The sequence below is a fragment of the Sorex fumeus genome, unplaced genomic scaffold (genome assembly GCF_029834395.1).
Source record: "Sorex fumeus unplaced genomic scaffold, SorFum_2.1 ptg000011l, whole genome shotgun sequence".
Taxonomy (NCBI): Eukaryota; Metazoa; Chordata; class Mammalia; order Eulipotyphla; family Soricidae; genus Sorex; species Sorex fumeus.
This window is the reverse complement of record NW_026606068.1, coordinates 6,687,626-6,705,100: the sequence shown is the minus strand read 5'-3', so window position 1 is coordinate 6,705,100 and position 17,475 is coordinate 6,687,626. Positions and strand designations below refer to the sequence as shown.

At 51.2% G+C, this 17,475-nt stretch overlaps 2 pseudogenes; both read left to right on the top strand.

The window, feature by feature from the left end:
* Window positions 1–105: 105 nt before the first annotated feature.
* On the top strand, window positions 106–2,218 carry LOC130020273 (transcription initiation factor TFIID subunit 12-like; annotated as a pseudogene).
* A 9,131-nt stretch (window positions 2,219–11,349) lies between these two features.
* LOC130020357 (SNW domain-containing protein 1-like) lies at window positions 11,350–12,949 on the top strand (annotated as a pseudogene).
* Window positions 12,950–17,475: the final 4,526 nt, after the last annotated feature.

The window sequence follows — 17,475 nt, the reverse complement described above, 5'->3', positions numbered from 1 at the left end:
TCATACCCGGGTTTGCCGGGTCGGCCGTGTGCAGGCAAACTCCCTACACACTGGGCTATCGCTGGTCTGGTAACTCCCTGAGATAAGCAATACTGGAATCTGGAGATGGAAGCCAAGTCGGACGGTTTTGGCGATGAGTTTCAAGAAGACGTAAAACTCAGATTTGGGGTAAGTTCATATGAAGGAGGCCATGGCCTCTGCCTGAGGAAAGCTCGGGATGAAGTCCAGGTCCAGAAAGGGTCCCATGGGAATATGGTGCTGCCAGCAGGTCAACCTGTACCTGTGCGGCAAGTGAATCAGCAGTCTGATGGGGCCTTCAGGATTCCTGATACCCCCAAATTGCCGCTGTGCCTCTGGCCATACTCCAACAACTTGGGACCAAGTTTCCTGAGAAATTAAAAGGCCAAAAATTAAGTATGTGGGAATCATGCCTACAGACAACTCAGGCTCAGCTCTAAACGCTCAATAAACTATTTAGCATCTGCCTAAGGGGCAGGATGGGGTGTTGGAGGGAAGATTCAAAGTAATGGTGATGGGAAGGAGCAATGGTGGTAGATGGGTGTTGGAACACTGGATGCCTGAAACAGCTGTATTATGAACAACTTTGTAAATCAGGATGTTTAAATAAAGTTAAAAAAAAAAACAGAAAGGGTCCCAGGCAGGATGGGATCCCAGCACTAGAACCCCCCTTACAGTGACCCTGAGCTCCAGATCGGGAGCCTGGGAGAGAGATTTGCCCGCATCTGGGTGTGAGCCCTTGTGCCCAGGGACTCTGTTTTCTAGAAATCCCCACTACTCCGACAGAGGAATATCCAAGGAATATTTGATTTTCTGTTTGGCTTCTGAATTTCCCTCCTGCAATAAAATCTAAGGCAGGCACAGCTTCTAGCTGCCTGGGGGAGGCGGGCCCAGCCTGTGAGTCCACACAGTGCTCAGCACCTGCAAGCTGACCTCCCTGGACACAGACCTCACTGATGAGTCCCGCGGGTGCAGAGTGTCGAAGCTGCCCACCTGCAGGCCCAGAGCTGGAAGCCTGTGCCCGCTTGTTGCTACATTTGTCCCCTGCGCAGGTCTGTGTCCACTGTGGACGGGCGCTGTACATTTTGGGTCGGTGGCTGCGAGGCCTGGGGCATCAGACAAGCTCTGTCGAGCAGGCAAGGCTCAGCCTGGGATGCGGAGATAACAGTTGAGATCTCATGCACGCGGATGCAGCTTCCCAGGCCTGATTTTCCTGCATCCTTCTTTGCATTGGACCTTAAGCTGCCCAGTAGCCCTAAGGGTCAAGGCAAGAAGAAGCATGTGTCTGTGCTCAGCTCCTTGTCGCTCAGGGCCGTGACAGCATGCCCTGTTCCTTCCAGCCTTTACCGCAGTGTGAGAAAGGGCCCTGCTGTGACTCACTCCAGCCCCAGGGCTAAGAAATGTGTTCCAGGCTCCGCTGCAATCCCTAAGGACAAGAAATTGAGTGTGGGATGACTGGAGGGCTCTACGCCCAAGCAGGACAGCCCAGTTCCAGGGATGCTCCTAAAACCAGCCAAGCTCTAAACCTCGAAGCTCAGGCCAGTTTGGTGGCCCCTGCCCCACTGGCCAATGGTTTAATCTCAGGACTGTGGCTGGTCGTTAAACACCCTGCCTGGCACTCACCCTCCAGGCTTGCATAAAAGCTCTTCCCCATCAGGAAGTGGAAGAGCATCTCTCAGAGAGCATAGATGTGAGAGTGTCCCTCTGAGCGTGTTCCTCTGAATAACCAGTTTGGCCCTTCAGTCCTCATTCCAATTTCTCATCCGCATAACCAGAACCAGCCAGCACCCCTCCGCAAGGCTCCATGGCCAATAGTACTACAGAAGGAAAACCACCAGGTACTCGTGGGACAGGAGGGAGACTTAACCCTGGAAACAGCCAGGTATTGACCAAGAAGAAGTTACAGGACTTAGTAAGAGAAGTGGATCCCAATGTGGAATTAGACGAAGGTGTGGAAGAGATGCTGCTGGAGATTGCTGATGTCTTTATCGAGAGTGTGGTGACAGCCGCCTGCCAACTTGCTCGGCATCGCACGTCCAGCACTCTGGAGGTAAAGGATGTCCAGCTTCATCTAGAGCGCCAGTAGAACATGTGGATCCCAGGATTTGTCCCTGAAGAAAGCCGACCCTACAAAAATGCTTGTACCGCAGAAGCTCACAAACAGAGAATGGCCTTGATTCAGAAAACAGCCAAGAAATAGCACATGGAAGGTCAGGGAATGGACGGCAATGTATTTACTGGGGCCTGCTCGAGGCAATCGACAAATAACAGGATGATGAATGAATGAATGAATGAATGAGCTGAAACTTCAGCCATCTCATCTTTTGGTTTGCTTTTTCATAATGAAGAAGTTACTAATTGAAAAAAAAAAAACAAGACTGTCTTCCCTGAGTCCTGAGATCAGGAGCTCTGAGCACACCCAGTTTTATGCCTCAGGGGTCAGACACCACATGCCTCCATGCAGCACGGAGCCAGGACAGCATCCAGAACTCCAATTTCTTCCAACAGAAAGCAGCGGGGTGCAAGGCGCCTTGGGATGGCCGTCTACCGGAAGCAGGAAGGACTGACGGGTGCTGCTAGCTCCTCTTCTGGTCAAGGAACTCAGGAAGTCTCTGTATCTGCTCCATGATTCGCTTTAACCGTTCCTCCCCTGGGCCTGGATCCTGTGCTGTGGAAAGACTCCATCTATGTCCATGGTGGGCCCAAATTTGATAATGCTCGGTGACAGTTGGACTCATCCTGAGAAGCCCACAGAAACACACTTTCCAGACAGGATTGGAGATGCCCATTGGAAACTAGGAGAGAGGCCACAGGGGATCCACTAGGGGTTCATTAACCTCACAGACCCCTGATTCTCTGGGGGACCCACCTTTTGGGGGTGGGAGCTTGAGTTCTTCCTCTCCAAAGGACTTTGATTTTGAAAGTGTCGAAATGATATTTTTCCAACAGCCCCGAATGAGCTCGGCCACAGTCCCCTCAGCCGGCCACTACAACTATGGCCCAGCTATTAGAACTGAGGCCAAGAAATTGGTTTGATAGATATATTGATTTTAATGGTGATTTAAAAACTGTCCATTGATTTTAATATGGAAACTTTTCTTGTAATACAAGTTGATTCCTGAATATTATCAATGGTTGTGTGCCTTTTTTATCCACTTATATAAATAAAATAATTTTTAAAAAAATGTGATCTTCATGCCTTTGGCGACTATAGAAGGATACTGAAACTTGTACTGTTTCTCAAAAGAGCATTCCCAAAAGTCCCTTTCCCTTTCCACACAGCAGAAAAGACAGACATTGAAATAGAAACAGTCGCTTTTCCCTGAGTAATTGTTGGAAATAGAGGGTTGGGTATACAATAAGAAAACATGATCAGTGCTGCTGCAGGCTCTGAAGAGTGCGGGCAGGGTAGGCAGTCCCAGGAAGCGACCTCCCCCTCTCTGACTGAACTCTTGGCCCCCGCACTCAGGAACCCCCAGCTGGGCCAGGGTCAATTCAGCTGTGAGCACCTACATATGTTCATGTCCCAACAGATCCAGGTACCCATGAGGTCCCTCAAGCTCTGCGAGGAGTGATCCCTGAGCAAGGCCAGGTATGGTCCAAGAGGATACCAAGAAAATCAGCTAGGAACGGTGCATGTGGCCACTGCCTACAGGTGAGATTAATCCCCAGCTGCACCTGTCCTGCGGGGGGAACTTGAGTCTGCCTCCAGGCCACTATCTGCTCCCCTTTGGGCGCTGAGACAGGGGAGCAGGGCAGCCAGAAAGGACCCAAGTCCAAAGAAATGTTGGACCCCAGAGGAGACAGACCCTACAGCCACCTTCTCTGTCCTGAGTTCCCAAGAGACAGAGGTTCCAGGGCTTTTGGATATTAATACTAAGTATTTTAGTTTTCAGTGAATTGCCTCTTTTCCTCCTCCCAGAGAAATTACAGTGCTCCGGCAAATAACCCTAATCTGTGGGAGGCCCCACCACACCACTCTCCAGCCCATGGACGTGGCCCAAGGGTCCGTAGGTGCAAGGAGGGACCAACCAAATGAACACAAGACACAAGAGACAGAGTGCAGTTTAGAAACAGAGATAAAAACGGTCAGGACAGGACAGGACAGGACAGGACAGGACTTTATTCAGGGCAGCAGGGATATTATATACTTTGCGACGCAGGAAACTATGCTTACATCACAGAAGGCAATTACATCACGGTTAGGAGAGTTACAAAGTCTACATGTTTCATATGCTTGGTTAGTCAGTGTCAGTTACTTCTTATTCTTGGGCTAATTGTGACAAATGTTTCCTTTTAGATAACCATACATAGCTCAGGATATGCATAGACTGCGGTCAGAGCAGACGTAGTACCAGATTTGCACAAGTCAGGACCCACTTGTTCAGGGTCACGTAGGCCAAGATAACCATACATAGCACAGCCACGTAGGCCCTTGGTCAGTTAAAGGGCCAGCTGCCCACACTAATGCCCTGAGTTGATCCTTCACCTTTCCCTGTAATAGCTACTAAGTCAAAACCTTCTGGAGACTCTAGACTGGAAGTGAATTATTTGCTTTTCTGTTTTCCCCTAGAGCCTTTTCAGAGTGTTATACAGAGCAGTGCTCTTTGCTGAAACACAGAGAGACTGTTAATGCTGTGCTGCTGGTATTGGGGAGTTGATTGGCTCTGAGACAGATCTTGGGCATCGTTATAATTCTGTGACTCAGGGCTTGGTTTCTGTAGTTCCTAAAACCACACAATTAGAGATCTGCCGTGGGACCCGGATGGACCCAGGGCGAGCAGTGAAGCTACCCAGGCATCAAAATGGGTTAATCCAGAAAGCCTAAAAGCACGATCTGATGCAAACCATTATGATGTAAGAGACAGGACCCCCATGGGGAAGGCAGGACTAAATTAGGCCTGAGGAGCTACTTGGATTTACCGAGAAGCCCAGCAGCCTTGCCCATGGAGCCCAGAGAAATAAGTTTTGCAATCAGTATCTTTAACTGTGTTTATCGACATACCTGCAGGTATGAACTAAACTTAAATGTTTCAATGTACTAGTACCTGGGGAAAGGGAAAAGCAACGGAATACCTGTCCCTCCAGGAAACAGAGCGTCTCCTTGAGTTCATTGCCTGAAGAGAATTATCTTTGCAGAAAGACCTTAACCATTTACCTCTAAATGATCAGTCACACCTACGTGCATGCTATACCTGAACTCTTCAGACCTTCTATGCGTGTGCCAGCAGCTCTGCCTAAATGGGCCTCTTTGACCTTCAGTCTGTGGCGCCCTTTCCTCTGCTGGGGCAGTTGTCCCGGGCCTCCGAATGCACACATCGCCACCTACAGTTTGATCTCTCACAGGGCAACATCTTTGGAGATCCGAGCCCATAGCTGGGAGATGATTGAGAGGTGCACGGGTGCTGGGGCAGGGAGGAACCACAGATTGGAAAAGCCACGGACGCTTCCTGCCCTTTGGTGCTGCCACCTGTGCAGGCCCAGGCGTGAGAACCCAGAAGGGCAGGGTGCAGAGACAAGGGTCAGCCGTACTTCTTGCTCTCTGACATCACTATGCCACCCCCTCTGGGTGAGCCCCCCAGGATGCCAGAGCCGAGATGGCAGGACTGTCCAGGAGTCTCTGGTCCTTCAATACTTCCAAGGATAAAGATATTGGTCAAGATGTGTAGACGTGGAAGTAGGTTTGTTGGAGAGTCGAGGAAAAGGACACCCAGACGGGGGAGAGAGGAATGTGGGACTGAGCAAGCTCATCTTCGGGGGTTTCTGGGAAAACTGGGTCCTGGTGTTCTCCCGAAAGCCCCAGGGACCAGGGCTCCCAGATGCCTTGTTGGCTCAGGGCCCGTTTGCATGGGGAGTTCGCATCTTGGCTCTCCCCGAAGACTTCTAAGATGTTAGTTGAGCAGATGCCGGCACTGTGCCTTTAGCTTTGCTGATGGTGTTTTCTCGGCCACAGCGGGTCGTGCTCAGGCTTGCTCCTGACTTCTGTACTCTAGGATCATTCCAGAAGGGGATCTCGGATCTGTGGGCTTTGGGGAGTACTGAACATCTCTGTGCAAGGCAATAGCCATCCCCTGCTCTACCTCTCTGAGCTGCCAGTTATCACTTCATCTGTGACTAAAGGACTTGGGCAGCTTTTCGGGTCTCAGGAAAGTCTCAGACCTGCTAGAAGCCTGGATGGGCAGGAAGGTTCAGGACGTGCAGAGGGTTCGACTAAAATGGAGCTGCCCCCTTCAGCCAGCCAGGGGAAACTGAGGTCCCTTCATTCAGTCCCCGAGATGGCCAAGGAGACAGCTCTGAACTTTCCTGCTGGAGCCCCCCAACCTCTTAGCTCTGAGCGTCCAAAAGCCCCAGGCCCACAAGCTCGCCCCTTGGCTGCAGCCCACTAGTGGCTCCCCTGTGTGCAGGACCCCCTACCACGCAGCCCCACTGCTCCTCACAGCCCCCACCCCACCCAGAGCCAGAAGACCCCAAGGTCTCAGTCACTTGCCCGGGAGAGACATTCGGCCTGTCTGCTTTGTGCTTGTGATCAAGGTGGCCGCAGGGTCCACTTCTCCCTCTGGAGGTGATGTCACAGAGCGAAGGATGGAATCAGAAGGAAGAGACCAGGGCTCGGCAAGGACTGGTAAACTCGGGCTCGGCCAGTTCTGGCAGCAAGACAGAAAGAGAGAGAGAGAGAGATTTCCATGCTCGGCAGGGTAGCAGAGGAAGAAAAAGCTTTAGGGAGACAGGGCCCCCTCTTCGCCCCAGAATTGCTCTTTCCAACCCTCCTCCCATTCTGCCCGTTCTGACCCTCTGCACGAGCCTCCTCAGCCGTCCCGGCCCTGCCAACAGTCAGTGAGGCCGCACTTTCCCCTTGTATATCTCATGCTCGTCAGCCAGCAACAGGCTCCAACCAGGTGCACCTGGGCCCCCTCTGCTTTACCAGCCCACCCCGGGCAGATGGGTCAGAGGTCCGAACCACTGATCCCTGGTGCCAGGGAACTCTGGGCTCCAGCAGAGACAGGCCTGGAGCAGAGCAGCTGCCGGCGATCTCCTCGGGAGTAGTCACAGCCAAGGAGGCTCCATGCGGCCGTGGAGTCGACACCTCACGGGTTCCCCACGCCCAAATCTCCTCCATGGAGCTGACGCCGGCAGCTAATCCCAACAGGCTAACTCTGGGACCCTGATTCCTTCCTGCTACCAGAAATTATTTCCACAAGAAAAGAAGAAACCCGCTGTTGACAGGGACACGGGAAGAGTTGAACACCATCGTGTGGGTGGAATCGCCCACGGGGCGTGGGACACCTCGCATGTCTGCGGAACGAAGAGCATCAGAACAGGGAATAGCCTTATGGAACGGTCTTGGGTTCTAAAACTCAGATTTCTGAGCAGCTGAGGGGCAGAGGGAACATAGAGGCAGAGCGGGGGGAAGAGTGGCCGGGGCAGGGCCTGGGGGACTCGGCACAGATTTAAGTTCCTACATGAGAGCAGCCACAGAGACCGATGAGCACGGAGATTGGATGGGGTGACATGCAGTGGCCCCACGGAGGCCATATGGACTTTGGCAACTTGGAGTTTAGGGCCTTGCAGGCACGGAACCCAGAGGTCTGACTCACCGTGGACTGTTTCCAGCTTTGGGGTGCCCGGACCCAGAGAGCCAAACATCTGGCACTGACTGTGGGCCCGAGTCTGAGGCGCCTCGAGCATGGGCCTTCTCAGTGCCCAGAGCTGAGCTGGTCCCAAGTGCCTGGTGCAAGGGGGCAACAGCACAGTGGGCCCCTCCGCACACCCGTCCGATAGAGGGGGGAGGGGCCTGTCTCTGAGTGCAGAGTCTGTGCACGACCTGCAGGCACCCCTGCTCACACACAGGCTCGGACAGAGTCGAGGGACAAAGAGCACCAGAGTTTCCCACCCAGCCTGGGTGCTCTGACAAGGGCCCAGGAAAGAGCCTAGGGACTCTCAGGTCACTTCTGGGTCACCGTCCTCTCCCCCAGACACACACTCCATGCAGAAAGGGAGAGCTTCACAGGAGTCTGGGATTGTTCAGGACTATCCTGATGTTACCATGAATGGTCTTGGTCGACATGATGAACTCAGACAGTCTCTCACCCTGTTCGTTCCATTCTAGGCCATGGGTCCCTATGTGAAGTTCTTCAGCTGATCTTCGCAGTCCTATCTTGGCATTAAAATCACCCACAATGATCTTGTAGAAGGTGTGGTCTTCTTTATAGAACTTCTCTAGCTCCGTGTAGAACTTCTCGATTTCTCTTTCATCATAATGAGATGTTGGTGCGTAGACAACGAAGATAGAAACTGCAGGCAGTGAGCCACATCTATTCAAATGTAAACGTCCGATTCGGGTTGTTAGGCATTCGAATGAATCAATGCTCTTGGCCAAGTTTGTGTTGACAAGGACACCGACGCCTCCAACACCTCTTTTATTGCATGTTTCGAGGAACAATTCTTCTCCAGTGTCGAAAACAGCATGGTGAGATTCGTGCCTTCTTGTCTTGGTCAGACCAATGATGTCATACTTGATCATTCGCGCTTGTACCATCAGGTCCTCGATGGATGCATCTGATGCTAGCGTACGTGCATTGAAAGCACAGACGATCATTTTTGTCTTCCTTCGTTGTGGCAGCCTAGGTCGGCCTTGAGATTTTGTCGGCCTCTCCTTTCTCAGAATCTAAACGATGGACATGGGAGTCTCCCGGTGGACGATTCCACAACGAAATAGACCACATCATATTCAATTGACGGTTCTGCCTGACTGATGTTGCTGTTGTCCCAAAATTTCGAACGGGATCGGACCACCGTCTCCTTCGTGCAAAATTCTACTTCACAGAGCGGGGAGAAAGGGCTGCAAAGTTCAAAAAGAGAACTCCCAGAATGACCACCAACTGGGAACTCTTTGGTACTATTGCGGCAACATGGCAAGATGCCATTGTTGACAACATTGACGAGGAATACGATCGACTGGTTCAGCACCTCCATGAATGTGTGAGGAACGCCAAGAGAGAGATAGCCACAAAAAGTCGCCTATCTTCGAAAACTCTTGAGCTAATTCGCCAGCGTGGTTTGGCGCATGCCTCAGGCAACCGCAAGCTAACGTCCGAGCTTGCAAAGCAGTGCAAAGATGAGATCAAGGAAGACCTCAGAGAGAAGAGCAGAAGTACTGGTAGATGCGGCAGAAGCCGGGAAAAGTATTCGTAACGCCCGCCTGTCCTTCGCCAACTATAAGACCAAGATGACTGCCCTCCGACGTCCTGATGGTTCCATCACATCCTCCAGAACGGCAATGGAGAAGATTATCCATGACTTCTACTCAAATCTCTTCGATAGCCATGTCCACTTGCCGACATACTAAATTCCACAGGATGGATATGTCGTTCCCAACGTTCTCCCTTCCGAAATCTGACACGCCATTTCGTCGGTAAAGAAACAAACAGCACCCGGCCCGGACAAGGTCAGACCTGAACACCTGAAGAACCTGCCGTCAGTACTCATCAATACACTGGCTCGGCTCTTCACTCGCTACCTGTCTGAATGCAAGGTTCCGTCCCAATGGAAAACCAGCAAGACCGTACTACTGTTCAAGAAGGGAGACATCCATGACATTGGCAACTATCGCCCGATCTGCCTATTGTCTGTCATCTACAAGTTGTTCACTCGAGTCATCCTGAATAGGATTGGCAGAACACTAGATGAAGGACAACCATGCGAGCAAGCAGTGTTCTGCAAAGGATTCAGCACCATCGACCATATCCACACGATAACCAAGCTCATTGAGGTTTCTCGGGAGTTCAAGATGCCGCTCTGCTTAACGTTCATTGATTTAAAGAAGGCCTTTGATTCTGTTGAGACGGAAGCGGTCATTGAAGCCCTAGCCAATCAGGGCATTCAAGCCCAATACATCAGGATCCTCCGTGAGCTGTATTGCGGATTCACTACCAGGATCTCACCATTTTACAAAGAAGTGATCGTTGATGTCAAGAGAGTGGTGCGGCAGGGTGAGATACCATTTCACCGAAACTCTTCAGTGCCACCCTCGAGAACATCATGCGACGACTGGAATGGGAAGGAATGGGAGTGAAGATAGATGGTCGGCAACTACACCACCTCCGCTTTGCTGATGACATTGTTTTAATAACACCAAACATCAGCCAAGCGGCACAAATGCTGGCCGACTTTGACCGTGAGTGTGGAAAGGTAGGACTAGAGCTGAATCTTACGAAGACAATGTTTATGAGAAACAGCCTTGTTCCTGACGCCCCATTCGCTCTCAATGGAACGACCATCTCCGAATGCAAGAGCTATGTGTACCTAGGTCGAGAGGTCAACATGAGAAATGACCTGGCACCCGAGCTGCGCAGGAGGAAGAGAGCGGCTTGGAACGCCTTCAAGAACGTCGAAGAAATAGCTAAGAGGACGAAGAACCTCCGGCTCCGGGCACATCTCTTTGACTCCACTGTTCTTCCTGCATTAACATATGCCTCAGAGACCTGGGCCCTACGCAAACAAGATGAGAAGGCTATTCAGGTCTCCCAAAGAAGAATAGAAAGAGCTATGCTTGGAATATCACGTTTCACTCAAATGAGAGAATGAATCCGGAGTTCTGACATCCATCGACGATCAAGGATCAGGGACGCTGTCTCATTTGCCAAGGTGTCGAAAATCAGATGGGCTGGTCACGTAATGAGATTTAAAGACGACCGTTGGACTAGAGCTGTTACTGATTGGATTCCACGGGATGTCAAGAGACCGCGTGGCCGCCCACCTACCAGATGGTCAGACTTCTTCGTCAAGATCATGAACGATCGGATTGAGGCCCATCATGTTCCCGGAGCGAACAGATGCCATTGGGCTACACTAGCACGCGACAGGGACAAATGGAGACGTTACTGGTGCCCGCTCGAACAAATCGACGACTAACGGTAAGTTAAGTGATTAAGTGATCCTGATGTTGAGTTCTCCCAGGACACACAGCAGGAGTCTTCTTTTTTCATTCCCTGGAGGCACAGACAGGGTGTGGACACCAGGCTGGTCCCACCCTAGCCTGACCTAGTGACCCAGAGAGGTCCTACCACACCCTGTCTGGCACCCACCCTCCAGGCTTGCATAAAAGCACTTCCCGTACCACAAGTGGAAGAGCATCCCTCTGAGAGCTTCTGCTTCAGCACGTCCTTCTGAGAGCATCTGCAGCAGAAGCAGAGTGACCCGGCCATCCTGGAAGCATTCATCACTGAACAGGGACAGTGACCAGGAGAAACACGAGACTCAGAAAGCTCGGGAGCTCAGGAGAATCCAGAGAGACCCTGAAGAGCTCGCTTGCACTGGGAGAAGCCAGAGAAGATGGCGCTCAGCAGCCTTTTACCTGCCCCAACTCAGCTAGCTCAGGACCAGCCTGAGGCTGAGGAAAAGGGAAGATCCCAGAAGTCCCCAAAGACCTCACTGGTTTCCTCCCGAAGAGAGCCTCCAGCATATGGGTACAGGAACGGTTGGATACCTCGCTTATTAGAGGACTTTGGAGATGGAGGTGCTTTTCCAGAGATGCACGTGGCCCAGTATCCACTGGCTATGGGAAGAAGGAAAAGCTGTCAAATGCACTGGCCGTTCAGGTGGACGCTGAAGGAATGATCAAGTATGATGCGATTGCTCGACAAGGACAGCCCAAAGACAAGGTCATTTACAGCAAGTACTGTGACCAGGTGCCGAAAGAAGCCTCGAAGGCAGATGACCCAGACCTCCAGAGACCCGATGAAGAAGACATTCGAGAGATAACAGAAAAGACCAGACCAGCCTTCGAGAGGTCTGTGTCTCAGAAGCTGGCTGCCACCATGCCTCCCCGAGAGGCTGACAAGTGGGCTCCTGCTCAGAATATCCGAGACACTTCAGCTCAGCAAGGAGCAGCTTTCAATGCAGGAGCCAAACAGAGGGTCATCCATGTGATGCAAATGCAGAAAGATCCCATGGAGCCTCCGAGATTCAAAATTAATAAGAAAATTCCTCGGGGACCACCTTCTCCTCCTACACCCGTCATGCATTCCCCCAGACGGAAGATGACCATGAAGGAGCAACAAGCATGGAAGATTCCTCCTTGTATTTCCAACTGGAAGAACGCGAGGGGTTACACAGTTCCCTTAGACAAGCGCCTGGCTGCCGATGGAAGGGGAGTGCAGACCGTGCGCATCAGTGAGAACTTTGCCCGGCTGGCAGAAGCGCTGTACATCGCCGACTGGAAGGCTCGTGGAGCTGTGGAAATGTGTGCTCGGGTAGAGAGAAAGATGGCTCAGAGAGAAAAGGAGAAACGTGAGGAGATGCTCAGAGAAATGGCCCAGTGAGCCAGAGGAGGAGAGCTGGCCTCAAACCCCACGTTGAGAAGGAGGACAGAGAGGCACGCGAGAGGGATGAGATCCGGGATCACAGGCAGAAAGAGAGACGGCATGACTGCAATCTTTCCGGGGCAGTGCTCAGGAAAAGGCCTAAACTTCATGAAAACCGAGATTTCAGTGAAGTGACTGCTCTCAGTGTGGCCAACCCTCGGCCTTCCTGTGGTGTTCAGTCCGACCAGAGGCTCTTCAACCAAACCGAGGGGATGGACAGCGGTTTTGCAGCAGGAGAAGATGAAATATACAACGTTTATGACCAAGCATGGAGAGGTGGCAAAGGTAGGGCCCCCAGCCTTTTTAGGCCCAGCAAAAATTCAGACAAGGGCACGGATGGTGGTGACCTCGAAGCCAGAAGAAAGTTCCTAGGATCTGTTCCCAATAAGGAGTTTTCTGGTTCAGATCCTTGGCAGTGAGGCCGAGAGGAACCAGTTCAGTTCGAAGAGGATCCTTTTGGCTTGGACAAGTTTCTAGAAGTCAAACAACACAGTGGCTCCAAAAGACCTTCAGATAGCAGCTGTCCCAAGGAACGTGAGCGCGAAAGCAAGAAGAGAAGAATGGAATAGAGGCGCCTCTTTGGGGGGATGAACTGTGTTACTCAGGGAAGGAGGCAAGTCTCATACGGCAACATTTGATTTGGGAGTAACAGGAATAAAAACTAAATCTGGAGGGTCAGGACCTAGGACTACTATTCATTTCGAGAACTATGGGGTGGCACACTCTGCTGCCATGGGGGTCCCCTACACAAGGCTCTGGGACATGGCACAGGGAGCAAATGTGACCTGTGTATAATCCTCTCCTATCGGTTTCATGCGTTTTCATTTAGGAATAAATGTTTCTCTGTTTAAGCCATCTTGCTGGTCTATTGTGTGTTTGTTTTGGTGAAAAGTGGGCTCCAGCCATGGTTGTCGGGACTCTCAGCCCTGGCCAGAGGCAGAACCATCACACGCCCCACCCAGGACCTGTTCCCTCTGTCCACACCCCCACACGCCCTCCAAACAATGGGGACCCCACTCAGATGTGGCGCCTAATCTGGGTTCCTCCCGATCCCTCCCTCTGTGTCACTGCGTTTCAGGGTCTCAGGGGAGCCCCTTGCCCCCTCCTGAGCCTGTGGCAGCAAAGAAAACAGCAGCAACTGAGGAGGTCAGGGGCTGGAACATGGGTCCGGGTCACAGGCACTAGAAAGTGGAGAAATGTTTGCATATTTGCAAAAGAAAAAACTAGTATTCAGGTGCCCGGGGGCAGAGATAACGCTGTCCACTGAAGCCAAGGGAGATGGCACTTAACAAAGCTGGCAAGGAGGGGGTGTGAGCAGGCAAAAGGAGCTCATCAGGCAGCCAAGCAGCGGCTTTCCCGCGACTCCGGTCCATCTGCCCGAGCAGCCCTCTTGGTGCAGGAGGGCCAGGCCAGGGAGCAGGTGCGTCTCCAGCCTCTGAGCACAGCGTCTCCCTCTACCTGGAAGGGCCTCTTCCTCCATCCACTCCCACACAGGAAGGGCTTGGCTTGGGCCGGCTGCAGGGGAGGGAGGGGACTTAGTCCAATGCTTTTCAGGAAGCTTCCAGTACCATCTGGATCCTTGGAGTTTCTTGTTTTAGCCTAGTTTGGGGGCCACACTTGGAAACTCTCAGGGGCTACTCCAGGCCCTGTGCTCTAGGGACCAAATGTGGTGCCAGGGATACAATCAGTATCACAACACACACAGTGCGAGGGCCTGGCCCCTATACTGTCCAGCGCGCAGCCCCTCTGTCTGTCTTGCCTCACAGGAGGCCCTGTCCGTTTACCCTGTTCGACAGCCCAGCTGTGTTGGGTCAGGACTCAGCTGAATTCAGTGTGACCCTGACTTGTTTACAGCTCCCCATGTTGGCATCTACAAGTACCAGGAGTCAGGGCTTCCAGAAATGGTTTTCTTTGAGTGAAGGGACACTATGAGGCCCCAACAGCATCAGTGGCCACAGGCAAGGGCACTATGCGCAGAGTACCCCCCGGCCTACAGTAGCAGCTATGGAGCCAGAGAATGTACTTCCTTGTGAACTCAAAGTTCCTCCTAGTTTTCCTCGCTGAGTCTCTTCGAACAGCTCTCTGGTTTCAGAACTGTGTCAGAACCTTCAGTATAAGAAGGTTCTCTGGGTCTGGTAAATGAAAGAGTGATTTAGAGGTTATTTTATACCTCAGAAGAAGGACAGAGGATTTGCTTGTATCACTGACTTCACTTCCTAAGACTCGTACTAGACTGTATTTGTCTCGACCACTCGGATCACTCTGGACACTCTCCAGGCATCATGGGGAGGATTCCTGAACCGGGAGCTGAGTTTGTAAGCCCTGTGTACGAGGAAGCAGGCTGGACAGCCCTACAGTGCAGCAGCGGATCCACCCCTCAGGACCATGTCAATCCACAGAACATCTGACATGCGTCCCAGCTCCTTTCCCCAGGCCCTTCCTGGCTTCCAGTGCAGAACTTACCCAGCAAATTAGCAACTGCAGAGATTCGGACTGGCAGCCATCAGTGGGGAGGTGTTGGTGCGACTCAGATTCGTCCACAGGAAGCAAGAGCTGACTCTGCATGCTAATGACTCTTATGGCAACGTTTTGGTAATTTTCAAATAATTTATCCATCAGTTAATCATTTAGGCATGAACTTATTTATTTATTGCAGCAATATGCCTCTCTCTCTTCCCTGTGTCCTTTACTGGGCAAATTAGACATGTTAATTATGGTCTCTGGAAAAGAATTCCCGGGATAAAAATCTGTGTTGCCATGCGCAAGCTGTCTGACCTTGGGCATGTGAATTCATCTTCTTTCAATCAGGTTCCTCTGATGTAAAATGGGGCTGATGGAGCCGATACGAGAATTAAATAAGATAATTCATGAAATGAATGGACAAAAGGTTAGCCCCATAGCAGTGCTTAATAAATGAAAACTTTTATTAATGAAGTGGAAACTTGTGATTAAGCAAATCAGAGTGTAATGAAATTAGCAGCAGGCTTCCTTGTCCCATGTCTCTGTGCCTTGACCTGAAGGTGAGCACAGTGTCCTATGACCTGTCCCTGTTTTGGTGAGGCCCAAGCCTCTGGCCCCAGAGAGCACCGGTGTGATATTTAAATAGAACGACTTGATTGGAAAATAGCTGCACGAATTGGCATGCCATTGGCTGGAATGTAGCTTACCTTGCCGGCGGGGTTGTTTCCTTCACATTGGCACACACGCGTACCTGGGTCTGCATATAAATATCTCTCCCGGTGGGAGGATGAGCTAATCTAAGCCCTATCGCACAATATTCCAGCCCTGTGTGGATGAAACAGGCTCCATTGGGGGTGCTTAGACTGGAACCTAGTGAGTACAATCATGTGAACATGGTTGGTTTTGATGGGCGCGTCCTGTGTCACTCCTAGTCTAGGCAAGACCAAGGAACTGTATAACCAGATACTGTCTAATCCCGTGTCTTTTCTCTGTCACCCAGAGAGGAGTTACGTCCCGTGATTTTCTCCTTCTCCTCTGACTTATTCAGCTGAACATGGTTGTTCGGGTCACACCTGCCAATGCTCAGGGTTCACTCCTCACTCTTCACTCAGGAATCACTCTTGGTGGTGCTCGGGGACCATATGGGATGCCAGGAATCTAACCAGGGTCCTGGGCATGCAAGGCCAGTGCCCTCCAGGCTGAACCATCTCTCAGGTCCCGTCAATGATCGTCCTGGTGGAAGGAGTGCCACACTCAGGGACCCTGAGGTGCTGGGGATCAAGCCCAGCACTCCCGTTTCTCACTCTACCTCTCCCTCTGCCGTGAGGACCCCAACAGAGGTGGTTCTGCTCTTCCACGTCTACAGAAAAGCATGGGAGTCCTTTCCATTAGCTTGTAAGGATTAGTGATTGGAATCAGAATTGTGTTGGTGTTTTATATTCCAAATTTTATTATTATTATTATTTTAACTTTTGTGAATTGGAATTTTCAAGCCCCGAGAAGGCTTCTAGGTGTTGCCTCCTGATCTGAGGCTCCGGTGGCCATCAGGATGACCCCTAGTGTACCTCCTCAGGGGTTGGGACAGCTGCTCCATTCACTGGACTTCATTTCCAGCGATGTGACCACATCTGGTCCTTGGTGGTTCACTCTTGGCTATGAATTCTCATTAACTGTGGCCAGGATCTATTGGAGAAAGATCCAAGTGGGCAGATAGACGACCCAGGGCACATCTCCAAAGAGCCCTTTAACATCCCGAACAAACCCTCCTTCTGTATAAACAAATGAAACAACACACCGAGGGAAAACAATTCAGATGGGACACTCTCTCCTCCCCCTGCTGTGTGCCCAACCCTCCAGACCTGAGCTGAGCTGAGTCCTCGCCCATGGAGGCCTACCACTTGCTCTCCATTCTTGCTGCTGCCTCTCAGCATGAAGATGAGAGTCCAGATCATGCATTACAATGCAGGCGAGAAAGTTTCCAGGAAATCCCAAGGCCAGAGTGAAGGTTGAATTTAAAGCATTTATTGATGGATTCAGGAAGTGATCTCACAAAGACAACTGAGATTGGCACATTGGCAGAGATTTCCTCACAGTCAAATTCCCCAGGAGGAAGGTCTATGCCTTCATAGGGTACTAAAAATTTTAATGCAAACATAAAATGCTTATACGTCGGAGGCAAAAAAAAAAATAGCCCAGGCTCATCTTGGGGACAGAGAGGACCATTTTTCATCTCTGATTTCTCATTGATTATACTGTGCCTTCTGAGTTGAACACTCTTCAAGTATGTGTTTTCCTTCCTCCAGAAGTCCCCTCAATGAATGATAGGCTTTGTGTTTCTCAAGGACTTGTTTTTATAAGGTTTTGTTTATGGAGTTGGAAAAAAGGAATGCTAAAGCTTTGACCTGCAAACTCTTAATGTCTGGCTCCAAATTCGGCATGCTTATCTTAGAAGAAGAATATGGCCCTTGGACCTCCTGAACTGTGAAGAAGTCGCTCTTGCTAAGGGCCCCTTCACTGGGCTGCACAGTGGCCCCAGTGCATGGGGACTGGCCCAGGCCGTCTCTACCCTTTCCTACAGTTACAAATGAGCCCGCAGAAAACAGCTGTTCTCGTCATCTTGTTCTGACACAGGACA